This window comes from Engystomops pustulosus, chromosome 8 (genome assembly GCF_040894005.1).
Source record: "Engystomops pustulosus chromosome 8, aEngPut4.maternal, whole genome shotgun sequence".
In the NCBI taxonomy this organism is placed as follows: Eukaryota; Metazoa; Chordata; class Amphibia; order Anura; family Leptodactylidae; genus Engystomops; species Engystomops pustulosus.
The window spans coordinates 127,233,609-127,255,820 of record NC_092418.1 but is presented as its reverse complement, the minus strand read 5'-3'; the positions used below and the strand labels follow the sequence as shown (position 1 = coordinate 127,255,820).

General features: G+C 49.5%; 1 protein-coding gene across 3 annotated transcripts in view; it reads left to right on the top strand.

The window, feature by feature from the left end:
• LOC140076016 (protein mono-ADP-ribosyltransferase PARP15-like) overlaps positions 1-22,212 on the top strand; it is a 73,689-nt gene that overhangs the window by 26,109 nt on the left and 25,368 nt on the right. The window contains exon 1 of one of the 3 annotated variants that reach the window (XM_072122548.1): positions 13,713-13,887. The exons of 1 other annotated variant lie outside the window; for it this stretch is intronic. The gene's annotated coding sequence lies outside the window, so the exon portion shown is untranslated. Of the gene's footprint in view, positions 1-13,712; positions 13,888-17,295; positions 17,394-22,212 lie in introns of those variants that run through there. One more of the 3 variants, XM_072122546.1, reaches the window with a different exon arrangement.

Sequence of the window (22,212 nt, the reverse complement as noted above, 5' to 3'; positions counted from 1 at the left end):
CGATGAAGCAGCTGGTGGGCCCCCAGAATTAATTTCACTGGTGGGCCCTTGGCACCCCAGTCCAACCCTGACTGGAGCATACCACCAATCTTGTATACATACGGCAGAGTGTGCACTGGAGCCACCACCAGTCCTGTATACATACGGCAGAGTGTGCACTGGAGTATACCACCAGTCCTGTATACATACGGCAGAGTGTGCACTGGAGCATACCACCAGTCCTGTATACATACGGCAGAGTGTGCACTGGAGCCACCACCAGTCCTGTATACATACGGCAGAGTGTGCACTGGAGCATACCACCAGTCCTGTATACATACGGCAGAGTGTGCACTGGAGCCACCACCAATCTTGTATACATACGGCAGAGTGTGCACTGGAGCCACCACCAGTCCTGTATACATACGGCAGAGTGTGCACTGGAGCATACCACCAGTCCTGTATACATACGGCAGAGTGTGCACTGGAGCATACCACCAGTCCTGTATACATACGACAGAGTGTGCACTGGAGCATACCACCAGTCCTGTATACATACGGCAGAGTGTGCACTGGAGCATACCACCAGTCCTGTATACATACGGCAGAGTGTGCACTGGAGCATACCACCAGTCCTGTATACATACGGCAGAGTGTGCACTGGAGCCACCACCAGTCCTGTATACATACGGCAGAGTGTGCACTGGAGCCACCACCAATCTTGTATACATACGGCAGAGTGTGCACTGGAGCCACCACCAGTCCTGTATACATACGGCAGAGTGTGCACTGGAGCCACCACCAATCTTGTATACATACGGCAGAGTGTGCACTGGAGCCACCACCAGTCCTGTATACATACGGCAGAGTGTGCACTGGAGCATACCACCAGTCCTGTATACATACGGCAGAGTGTGCACTGGAGCATACCACCAGTCCTGTATACATACGGCAGAGTGTGCACTGGAGCATACCACCAGTCCTGTATACATACGGCAGAGTGTGCACTGGAGCATACCACCAGTCCTGTATACATACGGCAGAGTGTGCACTGGAGTATACCACCAGTCCTGCATACATACGGCAGAGTGTGCACTGGAGTATACCACCAGTCCTGTATACATACGGCAGAGTGTGCACTGGAGCATACCACCAGTCCTGTATACATACGGCAGAGTGTGCACTGGAGTATACCACCAGTCCTGTATACATACGGCAGAGTGTGCACTGGAGTATACCACCAGTCCTGTATACATACGGCAGAGTGTGCGCTGGAGTATACCACCAGTCCTGTATACATACGGCAGAGTGTGCACTGGAGCATACCACCAGTCCTGTATACATACGGCAGAGTGTGCACTGGAGCATACCACCAGTCCTATATACATACGGCAGAGTGTGCACTGGAGTATACCACCAGTCCTGTATACATACGGCAGAGTGTGCACTGGAGCCACCACCAGTCCTGTATACATACGGCAGAGTGTGCACTGGAGCATACCACCAGTCCTGTATACATACGGCAGAGTGTGCACTGGAGTATACCACCAGTCCTGTATACATACGGCAGAGTGTGCGCTGGAGTATACCACCAGTCCTGTATACATACGGCAGAGTGTGCACTGGAGCATACCACCAGTCCTGTATACATACGGCAGAGTGTGCACTGGAGCATACCACCAGTCCTGTATACATACGGCAGAGTGTGCACTGGAGCATACCACCAGTCCTGTATACATACGGCAGAGTGTGCACTGGAGCATACCACCAGTCCTGTATACATACGGCAGAGTGTGCGCTGGAGTATACCACCAGTCCTGTATACATACGGCAGAGTGTGCACTGGAGCATACCACCAGTCCTGTATACATACGGCAGAGTGTGCACTGGAGTATACCACCAGTCCTGTATACATACGGCAGAGTGTGCACTGGAGCATACCACCAGTCCTGTATACATACGGCAGAGTGTGCACTGGAGCATACCACCAGTCCTGTATACATACGGCAGAGTGTGCACTGGAGCATACCACCAGTCCTGTATACATACGGCAGAGTGTGCACTGGAGCATACCACCAGTCCTGTATACATACGGCAGAGTGTGCACTGGAGCATACCACCAGTCCTGTATACATACGGCAGAGTGTGCACTGGAGCATACCACCAGTCCTGTATACATACGGCAGAGTGTGCACTGGAGCATACCACCAGTCCTGTATACATACGGCAGAGTGTGCACTGGAGTATACCACCAGTCCTGTATACATACGGCAGAGTGTGCACTGGAGCATACCACCAGTCCTGTATACATACGGCAGAGTGTGCACTGGAGCCACCACCAGTCCTGTATACATACGGCAGAGTGTGCACTGGAGCATACCACCAGTCCTGTATACATACGGCAGAGTGTGCACTGGAGCCACCACCAATCTTGTATACATACGGCAGAGTGTGCACTGGAGCATACCACCAGTCCTGTATACATACGGCAGAGTGTGCACTGGAGTATACCAACAGTCCTGCATACATACGGCAGAGTGTGCACTGGAGCATACCACCAGTCCTGTATACATACGGCAGAGTGTGCACTGGAGCATACCACCAGTCCTGTATACATACGGCAGAGTGTGCGCTGGAGTATACCACCAGTCCTGTATACATACGGCAGAGTGTGCACTGGAGCATACCACCAGTCCTGTATACATACGGCAGAGTGTGCACTGGAGCATACCACCAGTCCTGTATACATACGGCAGAGTGTGCACTGGAGCATACCACCAATCTTGTATACATACGGCAGAGTGTGCACTGGAGCATACCACCAGTCCTGTATACATACGGCAGAGTGTGCACTGGAGTATACCACCAGTCCTGTATACATACGGCAGAGTGTGCACTGGAGCATACCACCAGTCCTGTATACATACGGCAGAGTGTGCACTGGAGCATACCACCAGTCCTGTATACATACGGCAGAGTGTGCACTGGAGCATACCACCAGTCCTGTATACATACGGCAGAGTGTGCACTGGAGTATACCACCAGTCCTGTATACATACGGCAGAGTGTGCACTGGAGTATACCACCAGTCCTGTATACATACGGCAGAGTGTGCGCTGGAGTATACCACCAGTCCTGTATACATACGGCAGAGTGTGCACTGGAGCATACCACCAGTCCTGTATACATACGGCAGAGTGTGCACTGGAGCCACCACCAGTCCTGTATACATACGGCAGAGTGTGCACTGGAGCATACCACCAGTCCTGTATACATACGGCAGAGTGTGCACTGGAGCATACCACCAGTCCTGTATACATACGGCAGAGTGTGCACTGGAGCCACCACCAGTCCTGTATACATACGGCAGAGTGTGCACTGGAGCATACCACCAGTCCTGTATACATACGGCAGAGTGTGCACTGGAGCATACCACCAGTCCTGTATACATACGGCAGAGTGTGCACTGGAGCATACCACCAGTCCTGTATACATACGGCAGAGTGTGCACTGGAGCATACCACCAGTCCTGTATACATACGGCAGAGTGTGCACTGGAGCCACCACCAGTCCTGTATACATACGGCAGAGTGTGCACTGGAGCCACCACCAGTCCTGTATACATACGGCAGAGTGTGCACTGGAGCATACCACCAGTCCTGTATACATACGGCAGAGTGTGCACTGGAGCATACCACCAGTCCTGTATACATACGGCAGAGTGTGCACTGGAGCATACCACCAGTCCTGTATACATACGGCAGAGTGTGCACTGGAGCATACCACCAGTCCTGTATACATACGGCAGAGTGTGCACTGGAGCATACCACCAGTCCTGTATACATACGGCAGAGTGTGCACTGGAGCCACCACCAGTCCTGTATACATACGGCAGAGTGTGCACTGGAGTATACCACCAGTCCTGTATACATACGGCAGAGTGTGCGCTGGAGTATACCACCAGTCCTGTATACATACGGCAGAGTGTGCACTGGAGCATACCACCAGTCCTGTATACATACGGCAGAGTGTGCACTGGAGCATACCACCAGTCCTGTATACATACGGCAGAGTGTGCACTGGAGTATACCACCAGTCCTGTATACATACGGCAGAGTGTGCACTGGAGCATACCACCAGTCCTGTATACATACGGCAGAGTGTGCACTGGAGCCACCACCAGTCCTGTATACATACGGCAGAGTGTGCACTGGAGCATACCACCAGTCCTGTATACATACGGCAGAGTGTGCGCTGGAGTATACCACCAGTCCTGTATACATACGGCAGAGTGTGCACTGGAGCATACCACCAGTCCTGTATACATACGGCAGAGTGTGCACTGGAGCATACCACCAGTCCTGTATACATACGGCAGAGTGTGCACTGGAGTATACCACCAGTCCTGTATACATACGGCAGAGTGTGCACTGGAGCATACCACCAGTCCTGTATACATACGGCAGAGTGTGCACTGGAGCCACCACCAGTCCTGTATACATACGGCAGAGTGTGCACTGGAGCATACCACCAGTCCTGCATACATACGGCAGAGTGTGCACTGGAGTATACCACCAGTCCTGCATACATACGGCAGAGTGTGCACTGGAGCATACCACCAGTCCTGTATACATACGGCAGAGTGTGCACTGGAGTATACCACCAGTCCTGTATACATACGGCAGAGTGTGCACTGGAGCATACCACCAGTCCTGTATACATACGGCAGAGTGTGCACTGGAGCATACCACCAGTCCTGTATACATACGGCAGAGTGTGCACTGGAGCATACCACCAGTCCTGTATACATACGGCAGAGTGTGCACTGGAGCATACCACCAGTCCTGTATACATACGGCAGAGTGTGCACTGGAGCATACCACCAGTCCTGTATACATACGGCAGAGTGTGCACTGGAGTATACCACCAGTCCTGTATACATACGGCAGAGTGTGCACTGGAGCATACCACCAGTCCTGTATACATACGGCAGAGTGTGCACTGGAGCATACCACCAGTCCTGTATACATACGGCAGAGTGTGCACTGGAGCATACCACCAGTCCTGTATACATACGGCAGAGTGTGCACTGGAGCATACCACCAGTCCTGTATACATACGGCAGAGTGTGCACTGGAGTATACCACCAGTCCTGTATACATACGGCAGAGTGTGCACTGGAGCATACCACCAGTCCTGTATACATACGGCAGAGTGTGCACTGGAGCATACCACCAGTCCTGTATACATACGGCAGAGTGTGCACTGGAGCATACCACCAGTCCTGTATACATACGGCAGAGTGTGCACTGGAGCATACCACCAGTCCTGTATACATACGGCAGAGTGTGCACTGGAGCATACCACCAGTCCTGTATACATACGGCAGAGTGTGCACTGGAGCATACCACCAGTCCTGTATACATACGGCAGAGTGTGCACTGGAGCATACCACCAGTCCTGTATACATACGGCAGAGTGTGCACTGGAGCCACCACCAGTCCTGTATACATACGGCAGAGTGTGCACTGGAGCATACCACCAGTCCTGTATACATACGGCAGAGTGTGCACTGGAGCATACCACCAGTCCTGTATACATACGGCAGAGTGTGCACTGGAGCATACCACCAGTCCTGTATACATACGGCAGAGTGTGCACTGGAGCCACCACCAGTCCTGTTTACATACGGCAGAGTGTGCACTGGAGCCACCACCAGTCCTGTTTACATACGGCAGAGTGTGCACTGGAGCATACCACCAGTCCTGTATACATACGGCAGAGTGTGCACTGGAGCATACCACCAGTCCTGTATACATACGGCAGAGTGTGCACTGGAGCCACCACCAGTCCTGTATACATACGGCAGAGTGTGCACTGGAGCCACCACCAGTCCTGTATACATACGGCAGAGTGTGCACTGGAGCATACCACCAGTCCTGTATACATACGGCAGAGTGTGCACTGGAGCCACCACCAGTCCTGTATACATACGGCAGAGTGTGCACTGGAGCCACCACCAGTCCTGTATACATACGGCAGAGTGTGCACTGGAGCATACCACCAGTCCTGTATACATACGGCAGAGTGTGCACTGGAGCCACCACCAGTCCTGTATACATACGGCAGAGTGTGCACTGGAGCATACCACCAGTCCTGTATACATACGGCAGAGTGTGCACTGGAGTATACCACCAGTCCTGTATACATACGGCAGAGTGTGCACTGGAGCCACCACCAGTCCTGTATACATACGGCAGAGTGTGCACTGGAGCATACCACCAGTCCTGTATACATACGGCAGAGTGTGCACTGGAGCCACCACCAGTCCTGTATACATACGGCAGAGTGTGCACTGGAGCATACCACCAGTCCTGTATACATACGGCAGAGTGTGCACTGGAGCATACCACCAGTCCTGTATACATACGGCAGAGTGTGCACTGGAGCATACCACCAGTCCTGTATACATACGGCAGAGTGTGCACTGGAGTATACCACCAGTCCTGTATACATACGGCAGAGTGTGCACTGGAGCATACCACCAGTCCTGTATACATACGGCAGAGTGTGCACTGGAGCCACCACCAGTCCTGTATACATACGGCAGAGTGTGCACTGGAGCCACCACCAGTCCTGTATACATACGGCAGAGTGTGCACTGGAGCATACCACCAGTCCTGTATACATACGGCAGAGTGTGCACTGGAGCCACCACCAGTCCTGTATACATACGGCAGAGTGTGCACTGGAGCATACCACCAGTCCTGTATACATACGGCAGAGTGTGCACTGGAGTATACCACCAGTCCTGTATACATACGGCAGAGTGTGCACTGGAGCATACCACCAGTCCTGTATACATACGGCAGAGTGTGCACTGGAGCCACCACCAGTCCTGTATACATACGGCAGAGTGTGCACTGGAGCATACCACCAGTCTTGCTAGTCATATCCTAGTTACAAAACTGTGATGAGTATATAAATCAAGAGATATAAAATGCAGATTACTTACAGTTCTGTGGACTTCTCTTGTTCAAACTCTGCTTTTTTCAACTCTCCACTTATGTTCACAAGCCACTTAGAACCACAAGCCAAAATTGAGCAAGCTCGAATTGAGCTCGACGTTCTCACTCAAATTCTTATAAAGCGTGGAGGGTTCTGTTATTGTGCAGCTAATACAATGGCCACGTCTAATAGTGACTTTTGTATATCATTAGCTTGGTTTAAGGATATATAGTTATTTATTTGGGTGACAATTGTGTAAGGAGCAGACTGTGTGATGCTCAGTGCAGTTTTCTGCAAAAATTGTTTGGTGTCCCCTGTGGATTTAACGTTCCCTTGCTGCATATTTTGGTTAATATCCACATGTGGGGTCTGTATCATCTCCTCACATCTTACTGGTTTAGGAAAATATTTTTTTCTTTATATAAGTATTCTGGATTTGTACAGATTTTAGAGGAAATTTTGAATTTTCATGCAATTTTTGCATTTTTTTGCTGTTTGCTGCAAAGTTGCATGAAGGTGGTAGTGTGTATGAATTTAATAGTTATTCTTGTTTACATGGTGATTTCTGCAAAAATGTGATTTTGACAGAATAGGAGCTTTTTATTTTGTGTGCGATATATTTTTAAATACATTTGAAGATAGCAATCAAATACGTTTTTGTTTTAGCATTTTTGGGAGTGTAAAGTCTTCATGTTGTGTATTGTGGTATATATAAATCTGCTCACTTTGTGTTATTATTTTTAAATCCCTATTTGTGCGTAAACCTCCACATCGATGTGAGTTTTAAGTAAAAACGTACGTTATCAAGGCATTTTTTAATGCACTTTTTCATAGTATCATAGTATATAAGGCTGGAAGGAGACGCAAGTCCATCAAGTCCAACCTTTAAGAATTAAATAAATGTTTTATCCCCATAACCCGTGATATTTTTTCTCTCCACAAAGGCATCCAGGCCTCTCTTGAACATGTACATAGAGTCGGCCATAACAACCTCCTGCGGCAGAGAGTTCCACAGTCTCACTGCTCTTACAGTAAAGAACCTTTGTCTATGGTGATGGTAGAACCTCCTCTCCTCTAGGTGTAGAGGATGCCCCCTGTCTATGGTGATGGTAGAACCTCATCTCCTCTAGGTGTAGAGGATGCCTCCTGTCTATGGTGATGGTAGAACCTCATCTCCTCTAGGTGTAGAGGATGCCTCCTGTCTATGGTGATGGTAGAACCTCATCTCCTCTAGGTGTAGAGGATGTCCCCTGTCTATGGTGATAGTAGAACCTCATCTCCTCTAGGTGTAGAGGATGTCCCCTGTCTATGGTGATGGTAGAACCTCCTCTCCTCTAGGTGTAGAGGATGTCCCCTGTCTATGGTGATGGTAGAACCTCCTCTCTTCTAGGTGTAGAGGATGTCCCCTGTCTATGGTGATAGTAGAACCTCATCTCCTCTAGGTGTAGAGGATGCCCCCTGTCTATGGTGATGGTAGAACCTCCTCTCCTCTAGGTGTAGAGGATGCCCCCTGTCTATGGTGATGGTAGAGCCTCCTCTCCTCTAGGTGTAGAGGATGCCCCCTGTCTATGGTGATGGTAGCACCTCCTCTCCTCTAGATGTAGAGGATGCCCCCTGTCTATGGTGATGATAGAACCTCCTCTCCTCTAGGTGTAGAGGATTCCCCCTGTCTATGGTGATGGTAGAACCTCCTCTCCTCTAGGTGTAGAGGATGCCCCCTGTCTATGGTGATGGTAGAACCTCCTCTCCCCTAGGTGTAGAGGATAATCCCTGTCTATGGTGATGGTAGATCCTCCTCTCCTCTAGGTGTAGAGGATGTCCCCTGTCTATGGTGATGGTAGAACCTCCTCTCCTCTAGGTGTAGAGGATGTCCCCTGTCTATGGTGATGATAGAACCTCCTCTCCTCTAGGTGTAGAGGATGCCCCTGTCTATGGTGATGGTAGAACCTCCTCTCCTCTAGGTGTAGAGGATGTCCCCTGTCTATGGTGATGGTAGAACCTCCTCTCTTCTAGGTGTAGAGGATGCCCCCTGTCTATGGTGATGGTAGAGCCTCCTCTCCTCTAGGTGTAGATGATGCCCCTGTCTATGGTGATGGTAGAACCTCATATCCTCTAGGTGTAGAGGATGCCCCCTTGTCCTGGTCACAGGCCGAGGTATAAAAAGATCTTTAGAGAGATCCTTGTACTGTCCGTTAAGGTATTTGTACATTGTAATGAGGTCTCCCCTCAGTCGTCTTTTTTCTAAACTGAATAATCCCAAATTTTTTAATCTGTCAGTGTATTCTAGTCCCCCCATTCCCCTAATAATCCTGGTTGCTCTCCTCTGCACCCGTTCCAGCTCTACTATATCCTTTTTATACACTGGTGCCCAAAACTGTACACAATATTCCATGTGTGGTCTCACCAGGGATTTGTATAAGGGCAAAACTATGGGGGATATTTATCAGGACCTCTGCGCACCGCCAGTGGTGCAGAGGCCCTGAAATAATCGCAAATGCTAGCTTATTGCTAGCTTTTGCGATTATTTTCCCCAATCCGCCACCTTCACGCCAGTGGGGCGTGAAGGGGGGGCGCGGCCGGCCGAGCGGGGGACGCGGGCGGACGGGAGTGGGCCGGCGCGGGGCGTTACTGTCCCCGCGCCTGCGCACTCGCTGCTCCCGGCGACTTTTCATACGTGCCCTGCCTGGCGTAGGATAAACGCTGCGCAACTGGCAGCCCGATACATGAAGAGGCAGAAGCCTCTTCATGTATCGGGCTGCGAATTTGCAGCGACGGGGCTATCATACGCTGGCGCACGAGATAAATATCCCCCTATGTCTTTATCATGAGAATCTATTCCTCTCTTGATACATCCCATTATTTTATTTGCTTTAGCAGCAGCCGCCTGGCTCTGGTCACTAAAATTAAGTTTACCATCCACCAATACGCCCAAGTCCTTTTCAGCTTCAGTTTTACTAAGTAATTGACCGTTTAGAACATAATTATACTTTTTGTTTCCATGGCCCAAGTACATAATTTTACATTTATCTACATTAAACCTCATCAACCATTTCTCTGCCCATCCCTCAAGCTTCCACAAATCCCTCTGTAATGCTAAAATATCGACCTCAGTATTTATTACTTTACACAGCTTGGTATCATCTGCATATATTGAAACTTGACTGTGTAAACCCACTACAAGGTCATTAATAAAAATATTAAAAAGAAGTGGCCCCAATACTGACCCCTGTGGCACTCCACTGGTAACATCAACCCAATCTGAGAATGTGCCATTAATGACCACCCTCTGTTTTCTATCACTAAGCCAATTACTTACCCAAATACACAGATTTTCTCCTATTCCCAGCAGTCTCATTTTATATACCAACCTTTTATGTGGCACGGTGTCAAATGCCTTTGAAAAGTCCAGATATACAACATCTACAGCGTCCCCCAGATCCAGTCTTGAACTTACCTCCTCGTAGAAACCAATCAGATTAGTCTGACAGGACCGATCTCTCATAAACCCATGCTGACGCTGGGTTATAAGGTTGTGCACAGTGAGAACATGTGGAACATAACCAGTCCTCAGTGAATCTTCAAATATTAAAAATACCGGTCTGTCTATCACCGTACATAATTCATGCAGAACCCGGGGGTGTATGCCATCTGGCCCAGGTGATTTATCTATCTTAGTGGTTGCGAGGTGGCGCCGTACCTCTTCCTGGGTTAAACTGTTGACATTATAAAAAGAATTAACATTATTCCTCATTGTGTCTTCCTGGGTAAAGACAGTTGAGAAGGCGACATTCAGTAGATTGGCCCTTTCCTCATCTCCTTCCACCATGACCCCCATGTTATTTCTAAGGGGACCCACACTCTCTGTTTTTAGTTTCTTATCATTTATATACTTAAAAAATAATTTGGGATTATTTTTGCTCTCCCTGGCAACATTTCTCTCAGTCTCTATTTTTGCGGCCTTTATCTGCTTTTTACAGGATTTATTTTTCTCTCTATAATCCTGTAATGCCTCATCGCTACCTTCACGTTTTAGCACCTTTTACAAGACTAGTTAGCCACATAGGGTTTTTCTTGTTCCTCTTATGCTTTTTCCCATAAGGTATGTGTTTATCACAGGACTTTTTCAGAATATATGAGAAAAAGTCCCATTTTTGGGGGGGGCTTTTGTCTTTGAGAACATTATCCCAGTCTATGCCTTTAAGGTCTTCCCTTAGTTGCTGAAAATTTGCCCTCCTGAAGTTTAGAGTGTTGGTTGCCCCTTCACTAACGCTCTTAGTAAAGCGTAATACAAAATCAATGATATTATGATCACTATTCCCCAGGTTCCCCCCAACCTGTAGTTTTGATACCCTATCAGGTCTGTTGGTCAGGATAAGGTCCAGCAGTGCCCCCCCCCCCTCTTGTTGGCTCCAGGACTAGTTGCTACAGGTAATTGTCTTTTGTTGTTGACAAGAACCTGCTGCCTTTGAAGGACCTGCAGGTTTCTGCCCCCCAGTCGATATCTGGGTAATTGAAGTCCCCCATGATAAGTACTTCACCATGCTCTGAAGCCGCATCCATTTCACTTATCAGCATTTCCTCTGCTGCCTCCATTATATTTGGAGCCTTATAACAAACCCCTAGTAATATTTTATTATTCTTTTTCCCTCCCCTTATCTCCACCCATAGGGACTCCACATTTGCGTTACTGATGTCATCTCGCAGGACGGGCTTGAGGCGAGAATTCACATATAAACAAACCCCTCCCCCTTGTCTATTTATACGATCCTTTCTAAAAAGACTATAACCATCTATAGTAACAGCCCAGTCATAGCTACTGTCCAGCCATGTCTCGCTGATACCCACTATATCAGATTTCCGTTCCAACATCAAGACTTCCAGTTCCTCCATTTTGTTTGTGAGGCTTCTGGCATTTGTGTACATACACTTTATATGGTTTTCCCTGTCCGTATTCCTTTTGTCCTTATTCCCCAATCTCAGTCCAGCCCCCCTTCCTCCCCCATGGACTATGGCTCTTCCCAGCTCTCTATCTACACTGTCTATTTGCCCTGCACAAGTGTAGTTGCCCTCCCCCCAGGTCTCTAGTTTAAACACTCCTCCAACCTTCTAGCCATTTTTTCCCCTAAAACAGCTGCCCCTCCCCATTGAGGTGCAGCCCATCCCTACTGTAGAGCCTGTAGCCAACAGAAAAGTCAGTCCAGTTCTCCATGAACCCAAAACCCTCCTTCCTACACCAACTTTTGAGCCACTTATTTACCTCCTTGATCTCCCGCTGCCTTTCTGATATGGCACGTGGTACAGGCAGTATTTTGGAGAAAATTACCTTTGAGGTCCTTGCCCTGAGCTTATGGCCTAAATCTCTGAAATCATTTGTAAGGACCTTCCACCTACCTCTTACTTTGTCATTAGTGCCAATGTGGACCATGACCGCTGGTTCCCCACCAGCCCCTCCCAGTAATCTGTCAGCCCGAACCCGAGCACCCGGCAAACAACACACTGTTCGGTATGCACGGTCTTTGTGACAGATTGCCCTGTGTGTTCCCCTAATAATGGAATCTCCCACTACCAGCACCTGTCTGACCTTGCCTGTGCTCCCATTACCCTTCTTACTGGATCAGACATTCCCCTGGTTGTTAGCGGCCACTTCTTGCTGCAGCATTGCTACCCCAGAGCTGATATCCCCCTCATCCGCCAGCCTGGCAAACTTATTGGGGTGCACCAGATCAGGACTAGACTCCCTACAACTCTTCCCTCTACCCCGCCTTCTACATGTTACCCAACTAGCTGCCCCCTCACTCTGCACCTCCATACTTCCCTCCCCACACCCATCTGCCCCCTCACTCTGCACCTCCATACTTCCCTCCCCACACCCATCTGCCCCCTCACTCTGCACCTCCATACTTCCCTCCCCACACCCATCTGCCCCCTCACTCTGCACCTCCATACTTCCCTCCCCGCACCCATCTGCCCCCTCACTCTGCACCTCCATACTTCCCTCCCCACACCCATCTGCCCCCTCACTCTGCACCTCCATACTTCCCTCCCCACAACCATCTTCCCCAAAGAGTTTGTGCTCCAGGAGCAGCAAACTTCGTTCCATATTATCAATTGCCCGCAGCCTTGAAACTTGCTCATTTAGGGTTCTGGGCTTCCAGATGAGTAATTTTCACACACCCCACACAGCAGTATTCCCCTCACACACCCCACACAGCAGTATTCCCCTCACACACCCCACACAGCAGTATTCCCCTCACACACCCCACACAGCAGTATTCCCCCTCGAACGGCTGCTCAAGGAAAGCATACATGGCACAGGATGTACACCGTGTAGCAATGCCACTTATGGAGTCCATTATTCTAATGGGGATTACAATAGAAATATGCACAGAAAGAAGAATTTACAGTCAGAGTAACACAAAACACAGAAGTTACCTGCTAAAGCCCCTCAAACTTAAGTCCCTTAAACCTAAGTCACACTTAAGACACTGCACACACTTCGGATCAATGCACACTCGCCGCCAAGCTCCCACACTCGCTTTTCTGATGCTTTTTTTAAAGGTTATCTGCCACAAAAATCTGCAGAGCTCACTGCAACAAGATCTGGCTGCAAATTTGTGTTTGTCACAAAGTTACATGAGGGTGGTCAAATGTTAATTGCCAATAGCATCTCCTGGTTGTCTGCTTTCTATTCTATAGGTTTTACTGGTGCCTTTTACTTTTTAATCTGTTTTATTGATATATTTTGCAGGTTGTGACTGTCTTAAAATTTCGAGTTGAAAAGCAGATATTTAGCTATTTCAGTTTCAGTGACATTATAATGATTTATTAATGTGAACATATCAATATGAGGCATTTGTGAACTCTACACATATCCATCTATTACATTTAGGAGATTTGAAGGTAAATATTTTTTTTTTGCCATCAAAGTCAAATTTTAAGTATTTTTTATAAAATGTTTCAGTTTGAATCAAAATTAATAAAATTTTGAAAATGGGGCAAGTGTCTGCTTTCAGAAAATATGTGGTTTGCTGTGGTTTACTTTAATTGTTTTTGCTGTAATTTCGATTTTATTTGTAAACATCAAAATTCTAAAAGTTGCTCTGGTCGATAATGCGACAAAATATACAGAAATGCCGGGTAGTTAAAGGGTTAATACCCCTTGATTGAATTCCCGGGTGAAGATGCTTATCATCCATCTCCTGTGTATATATCTATCGGTCTAGTTATCTATCTCATATAATTTGACCATATACACTCACCGGCCACTTTATTAGGTACACCTGTCCAACTGCTCGTTAACACTTAATTTCTAATCAGCCAATCACATGGCGGCAACTCAGTGCATTTAGGCATGTAGACATGGCCAAGACAATCTCCTGCAGTTCTCCCGAGCATCAGTATGGGGAAGAAAGGTGATTTGTGGCCTGTGAACGTGGCATGGTTGTTGGTGCCAGAAGGGCTGGTCTGAGTATTTCAGAAACTGCTGATCTACTGGGATTTTCACGCACAACCATCTCTAGGGTTTACAGAGAATGGTCCGAAAAAGAAAAAACATCCAGTGAGCGGCAGTTCTGTGGGCGGAAATGCCTTGTTGATGCCAGAGGTCAGAGGAGAATGGGCAGACTGGTTCGAGCTGATAGAAAGGCAACAGTGACTCAAATCGCCACCCGTTACAACCAAGGTAGGCAGAAGAGCATCTCTGAATGCAGAAGACCACACCGGGTGCCACTCCTTTCAGCTAAGAACAGGAAACTGAGGCTACAATTTGCACAAGCTCATCGAAATTGGACAGTAGAAGATTGGAAAAATGTTGCCTGGTCTGATGATTCTAGATTTCTGCTGCGACATTCGGATGGTAGGGTCAGAATTTGGCGTCAACAACATGAAAGCACGGATCCATCCTGCCTTGTATCAGCGGCTCAGGCTGGTGGTGGTGGTGTCATGGATCCATCCTGCCTTGTATCAGCGGCTCAGGCTGGTGGTGGTGGTGTCATGGATCCATCCTGCCTTGTATCAGCGGGTCAGGCTGGTGGTGGTGGTGTCATGGGTCCATCCTGCCTTGTATCAGCGGGTCAGGCTGGTGGTGGTGGTGTCATGGATCCATCCTGCCTTGTATCAGCGGGTCAGGCTGGTGGTGGTGGTGTCATGGGTCCATCCTGCCTTGTATCAGCGGCTCAGGCTGGTGGTGGTGGTGTCATGGATCCATCCTGCCTTGTATCAGCGGCTCAGGCTGGTGGTGGTGGTGTCATGGATCCATCCTGCCTTGTATCAGCGGGTCAGGCTGGTGGTGGTGGTGTCATGGATCCATCCTGCCTTGTATCAGCGGGTCAGGCTGGTGGTGGTGGTGTCATGGATCCATCCTGCCTTGTATCAGCGGGTCAGGCTGGTGGTGGTGGTGTCATGGATCCATCCTGCCTTGTATCAGCGGGTCAGGCTGGTGCTGGTGGTGTCATGGATCCATCCTGCCTTGTATCAGCAGGTCAGGCTGGTGGTGGGGGTGTCATGGATCCATCCTGCCTTGTATCAGCGGGTCAGGCTGGTGGTGGTGGTGTCATGGATCCATCCTGCCTTGTATCAGCGGGTCAGGCTGGTGGTGGTGGTGTCATGGATCCATCCTGCCTTGTATCAGCGGGTCAGGCTGGTGGTGGTGGTGTCATGGATCCATCCTGCCTTGTATCAGCGGGTCAGGCTGGTGGTGGTGGTGTCATGGATCCATCCTGCCTTGTATCAGCGGCTCAGGCTGGTGGTGGTGGTGTCATGGATCCATCCTGCCTTGTATCAGCGGGTCAGGCTGGTGGTGGTGGTGTCATGGATCCATCCTGCCTTGTATCAGTGGGTCAGGCTGGTGCTGGTGGTGTCATGGATCCATCTTGCCTTGTATCAGCGGGTCAGGCTGGTGGTGGTGGTGTCATGGATCCATCCTGCCTTGTATCAGCGGGTCAGGCTGGTGGTGGTGGTGTCATGGTGTCTTTGGGCCCCTTGGTAACGCCACAGCCTACCTGAGTATTGTTGCTGCCCATGTCCATCCCTTTATGAGCACAATGTACCCTGTAACATCTGATGGCTACTTTCAGCAGGATAATGCGCCATGTCATAAAGCTGGAACATCTCAGACTGGTTTCTTGAACATGACAATGAGGTCACTGGACACAAATGGCTCCACAGTCACCAGATCTCAATCCAATCTTTGGGATGTGGTGGAACGGGAGATTCGTATCATGGATGTGCAGCCGAAAATTTGTGGCAACTGTGTGATGCCATCATGTCACTATGGAGCAAAATCTCTGAGGAGCTTCCAGCACCTTGTTGTATCTATGCCACGAAGAATTGAGGCAGTTCTGAAGGCAAAAGGGGGTCCAACCCGTTACTAGCATGGTGTACCTAATAAAGTGGCCGGTGAGTGTATAATGTATGTGTGTGTACAATGTATGTGTGTGTATAATGTATGTGTGTGTATAATGTGTGTGTGTGTATAATGTGTGTGTGTAATGTGTGTATATATGTGTGTGTGTGTATATATCTCGCTTTTTCTCTATCTATTTTTCATTCAATCTTCTATTTATCTTCTTCTGTATTTATCTCATATCCATCTCCTGTATATATCATCTACTTTATATTCTGCATCTAGAAATCTCTATCATCTTTCATATTTATCTTCTATCATAATAATTATAAATAATAAATCCTTTATAGTGCACACAGATTACGCAGCACCGCACTGTGCTTGCTGGATCAGTCCCAGTCCCAATGGGGCTCACAATCTAATCAACCTACCAGTAAGTTTTTGGAGTGTGGGAGGAAACGGGAGGACCTGGAGGAAACCCACACAAACCCCGAGAGAACATACAAACTCTTTACAGATGTTGCCCAGCACAGCAAAGCTGTAGTGCTAACCACTGAGCCACCGTGCTGCCCATCAATCCCCCTATCATCTCTCTATCTCCTATAAAATTCCATATTACAGTTTGTTTTACCATGCTTACCCCACTTTGTCTAGAACCGGCCATGACGTCACGCGTCATAGTGATGCGCCCGGGCCTGAACAGCAGAAGACGCGGGGTCGGGGAGAAGAAGCGGAAAGGTTAGTATACATATATATTTATTTTTCTCATATAGGGCCTAGGAATGAAGGGTTTAGTGGGTACTGTGATCCCCTCGGGGCCCCCCCTTTTCATAGGAAAAAGGGGGGCCCTTGAACACCGTCCCACTAGACCCCCTATGATGGCGGCCCTGCCTCTTAGAACTTTTTTTTAGGTTGAGGTCCCCTTTAAGAAGATAGGAATTGTTTTTTCTAAGAATCAGCACTCGGAGTGGATTTATATGAAAACGAAAGTAAAAATAAAACTATTCTTCATATCCTGGAGGTTTCCAGAAACGTGTAGCATCTTGCTGAAAGCCTGCTAACAGTAAGTTATGGCTCAGGATTACAATATGTTTAATACAGGTTTAACAATTAAGAATTATTCTGAACCAACAAGGATTGGCTTAGGGCAGCGCATCAGCCGTCATACTTATGAGGTCTGCACACATGGTCCTGAGGGCTTGTGATCTGTATGAGCCTTGGTTGTATGTCGGTATTATTTGGACATTGTGGGGCCAGTCCGAGGAGTTCACAGAAAGTGCATTGTCTGACGTCAATGTACATCTGCCGCGATTCACAAAGATCGTGCGCCCGATATCCTGCATGTATCGCTTCCCCGCTCAGGTCCCCGGAGTTCACCTTCTTCTTCCTGGTGCATGTAAGTGCATTGTCCATATATAATGCGCTGTGCGGGGAGTCACTAAGATCGTGCGCCCGATATCCTGCATGTGTCGCTTCCCCGCTCAGGTCCCTGGAGTTCACCTTCTTCTTCCTGGTGCATGTAAGTGCATTGTCCATATATAATGCGCTGTGCGGGGAGTCACTAAGATCGTGCGCCCGATATCCTGCATGTGTCACTTCCCCACTCAGGTCCCTGGAGTTCACCTTCTTCTTCCTGGTGCATGTGAGTGCATTGTCCGTGTATAATGCGCTGTGCGGGGAGTCACTAAGATCCTGCACCTGATATCCTGCATGTGTCACTTCCCCGCTCAGGTCCCCGGAGTTCACCTTCTTCTTCCTGGTGCATGTGAGTGCATTGTCCGTGTATAATGCGCTGTGCGGGGAGTCACTAAGATCCTGCACCCGATATCCTGCATGTGTCACTTCCCCGCTCAGGTCCCCGGAGTTCACCTTCTTCTTCCTGGTGCATGTAAGTGCATTGTCCGTGTGTAATGCGCTGTGCGGGGAGTCACTAAGATCCTGCACCTGAAATCCTGCATGTGTCGCTTCCCCGCTCAGGTCCCCGGAGTTCACCTTCTTCTTCCTCGTGCATGTAAGTGCATTGTCCGTGTATAATGCGCTGTGCGGGGAGTCACTAAGATCCTGCGCCCGATATCCTGCATGTGTTGCTTCCCCGCTCAGGTCCCTGGAGTTCACCTTCTTCTTCCTGGTGCATGTAAGTGCATTGTCCGTATATAATGCGCTGTGCGGGGAGTCACCAAGATCCTGCGCACAATATCCTGCATGTGTTGCTTCCCCGCTCAGGTCCCAGGAGTTCACCTTCTTCTTCCTGGTGCATGTAAGTGCATTGTCCGTGTGTAATGCACTGTGCGGGGAGTCACTAAGATCCTGCACCTGATATCCTGCATGTGTCGCTTCCCCGCTCAGGTCCCTGGAGTTCACCTTCTTCTTCCTGGTGCATGTAAGTGCATTGTCCGTGTATAATGCGCTGTGTGGGGAGTCACTAAGATCCTGCGCCCGATATCCTGCATGTGTTGCTTCCCCGCTCAGGTCCCTGGAGTTCACCTTCTTCTTCCTGGTGCATGTAAGTGCATTGTCCGTATATAATGCGCTGTGCGGGGAGTCACCAAGATCCTGCGCACAATATCCTGCATGTGTTGCTTCCCCGCTCAGGTCCCAGGAGTTCACCTTCTTCTTCCTGGTGCATGTAAGTGCATTGTCCGTGTGTAATGCACTGTGCGGGGAGTCACTAAGATCCTGCACCTGATATCCTGCATGTGTCGCTTCCCCGCTCAGGTCCCTGGAGTTCACCTTCTTCTTCCTGGTGCATGTAAGTGCATTGTCCGTGTATAATGCGCTGTGTGGGGAGTCACTAAGATCCTGCGCCCGATATCCTGCATGTGTCACTTCCCCGCTCAGGTCCCAGGAGTTCACCTTCTTCTTCCTGGTGCATGTAAGTGCATTGTCCGTATATAATGCGCTGTGCGTGGAATCACTTAGATCCTGCACCCGATATCCTGCATGTGTCACTTCCCCGCTCAGGTCCCCGGAGTTCACCTTCTTCTTCCCGTTGCATGTAAGTGCATTGTCCGTATATAATGCGCTGTGCGGGGAGTCACTAAGATCCTGCACCCGATATCCTGCATGTGTCTCTTCCCCGCTCAGGTCCCTTGAGTTCACCTTCTTCTTCCTGGTGCATGTAAGTGCATTGTCCGTGTATAATGCGCTGTGTGGGGAGTCACTAAGATCCTTCCCCCGATTTCCTGCATGTGTCGCTTCCCCGCTCAGGTCCCTGGAGTTCACCTTCTTCTTCCTGGTGCATGTAAGTGCATTGTCCGTGTATAATGCACTGTGCGGGGAGTCACTAAGATCCTGCACCTGGTATCCTGCATGTGTCGCTTCCCCGCTCAGGTCCCCAGAGTTCACCTTCTTCTTCCTGGTGCATGTAAGTGCATTGTCCATGTATAATGCGCTGTGCGGAGAGTCACTAAGATCCTGCGCCCGATATCCTGCATGTGTCGCTTCCCCGCTCAGGTCCCCGGAGTTCACCTTCTTCTTCCTGGTGCATGTAAGTGCATTGTCCGTGTATAATGTGCTCTGCGGGGAGTCACTAAGTTCCTGTGGCCGATATCCTGCATGTGTCGCTTCCCCACTCAGGTCCCTGGAGTTCACCTTCTTCTTCCTGGTGCTTGTAAGTGCATTGTCCGTGTATAATGCGCTGTGTGGGGAGTCACTAAGATCCTGCACCCGATATCCTGCATGTGTCGCTTCCCCGCTCAGGTCCCTGGAGTTCACCTTCTTCTTCCTGGTGCATGTAAGTGCATTGTCCGTGTATAATGCGCTGTGCGGGGAGTCACTAAGAATCTGCGCCCGATATCCTGCATGTGTCGCTTCCCCGCTCAGGTCCCCGGAGTTCACCTTCTTCTTCCTGGTGCATGTAAGTGCATTGTCCGTGTATAATGTGCTCTGCGGGGAGTCACTAAGTTCCTGTGGCCGATATCCTGCATGTGTCGCTTCCCCACTCAGGTCCCTGGAGTTCACCTTCTTCTTCCTGGTGCATGTAAGTGCATTGTCCGTATATAATGCGCTGTGCGGGGAGTCACTAAGATCGTGCACCCGATATCCTGCATGTGTCGCTTCCCCGCTCAGGTCCCTGGAGTTCACCTTCTTCTTCCTAGTGCATGTAAGTGCATTGTCCGTGTATAATGCGCTGTGCGGGGAGTCACTAAGATCCTGCGCCCGATATCCTGCATGTGTCACTTCCCCGCTCAGGTCCCTGGAGTTCACCTTCTTCTTCCTGGTGCATGTAAGTGCATTGTCCGTATATAATGCGCTGTGCGGGGAGTCACTAAGATCATGCGTCCGATATCCTGCATGTGTCACTTCCCCGCTCAGGACCCCGGAGTTCACATTCTTCTTCCTAGTGCATGTAAGTGCATTGTCCGTGTATAATGCGCTGTGCGGGGAGTCACTAAGATCCTGCGCCCGATATCCTGCATGTGTCGCTTCCCTGCTCAGGTCTCTGGAGTTCACCTTCTTCTTCCAGGTGCATGTAAGTGCATTGTCCGTGTATAATGCGCTGTGCTGGGAGTCACTAAGATCCTGCACCCGATATCCTGCATGTGTCACTTCCCCGCTCAGGTCCCCGGAGTTCACCTTCTTCTTCCTGGTGCATGTAAGTGCATTGTCCGTGTGTAATGCGCTGTGCGGGGAGTCACTAAGATCCTGCACCTGAAATCCTGCATGTGTCGCTTCCCCGCTCAGGTCCCCGGAGTTCACCTTCTTCTTCCTCGTGCATGTAAGTGCATTGTCCGTGTATAATGCGCTGTGCGGGGAGTCACTAAGATCCTGCGCCCGATATCCTGCATGTGTTGCTTCCCCGCTCAGGTCCCTGGAGTTCACCTTCTTCTTCCTGGTGCATGTAAGTGCATTGTCCGTATATAATGCGCTGTGCGGGGAGTCACCAAGATCCTGCGCACAATATCCTGCATGTGTTGCTTCCCCGCTCAGGTCCCAGGAGTTCACCTTCTTCTTCCTGGTGCATGTAAGTGCATTGTCCGTGTGTAATGCACTGTGCGGGGAGTCACTAAGATCCTGCACCTGATATCCTGCATGTGTCGCTTCCCCGCTCAGGTCCCTGGAGTTCACCTTCTTCTTCCTGGTGCATGTAAGTGCATTGTCCGTGTATAATGCGCTGTGTGGGGAGTCACTAAGATCCTGCGCCCGATATCCTGCATGTGTTGCTTCCCCGCTCAGGTCCCTGGAGTTCACCTTCTTCTTCCTGGTGCATGTAAGTGCATTGTCCGTATATAATGCGCTGTGCGGGGAGTCACCAAGATCCTGCGCACAATATCCTGCATGTGTTGCTTCCCCGCTCAGGTCCCAGGAGTTCACCTTCTTCTTCCTGGTGCATGTAAGTGCATTGTCCGTGTGTAATGCACTGTGCGGGGAGTCACTAAGATCCTGCACCTGATATCCTGCATGTGTCGCTTCCCCGCTCAGGTCCCTGGAGTTCACCTTCTTCTTCCTGGTGCATGTAAGTGCATTGTCCGTGTATAATGCGCTGTGTGGGGAGTCACTAAGATCCTGCGCCCGATATCCTGCATGTGTCACTTCCCCGCTCAGGTCCCAGGAGTTCACCTTCTTCTTCCTGGTGCATGTAAGTGCATTGTCCGTATATAATGCGCTGTGCGTGGAATCACTTAGATCCTGCACCCGATATCCTGCATGTGTCACTTCCCCGCTCAGGTCCCCGGAGTTCACCTTCTTCTTCCCGTTGCATGTAAGTGCATTGTCCGTATATAATGCGCTGTGCGGGGAGTCACTAAGATCCTGCACCCGATATCCTGCATGTGTCTCTTCCCCGCTCAGGTCCCTTGAGTTCACCTTCTTCTTCCTGGTGCATGTAAGTGCATTGTCCGTGTATAATGCGCTGTGCGGGGAGTCACTAAGATCCTTCCCCC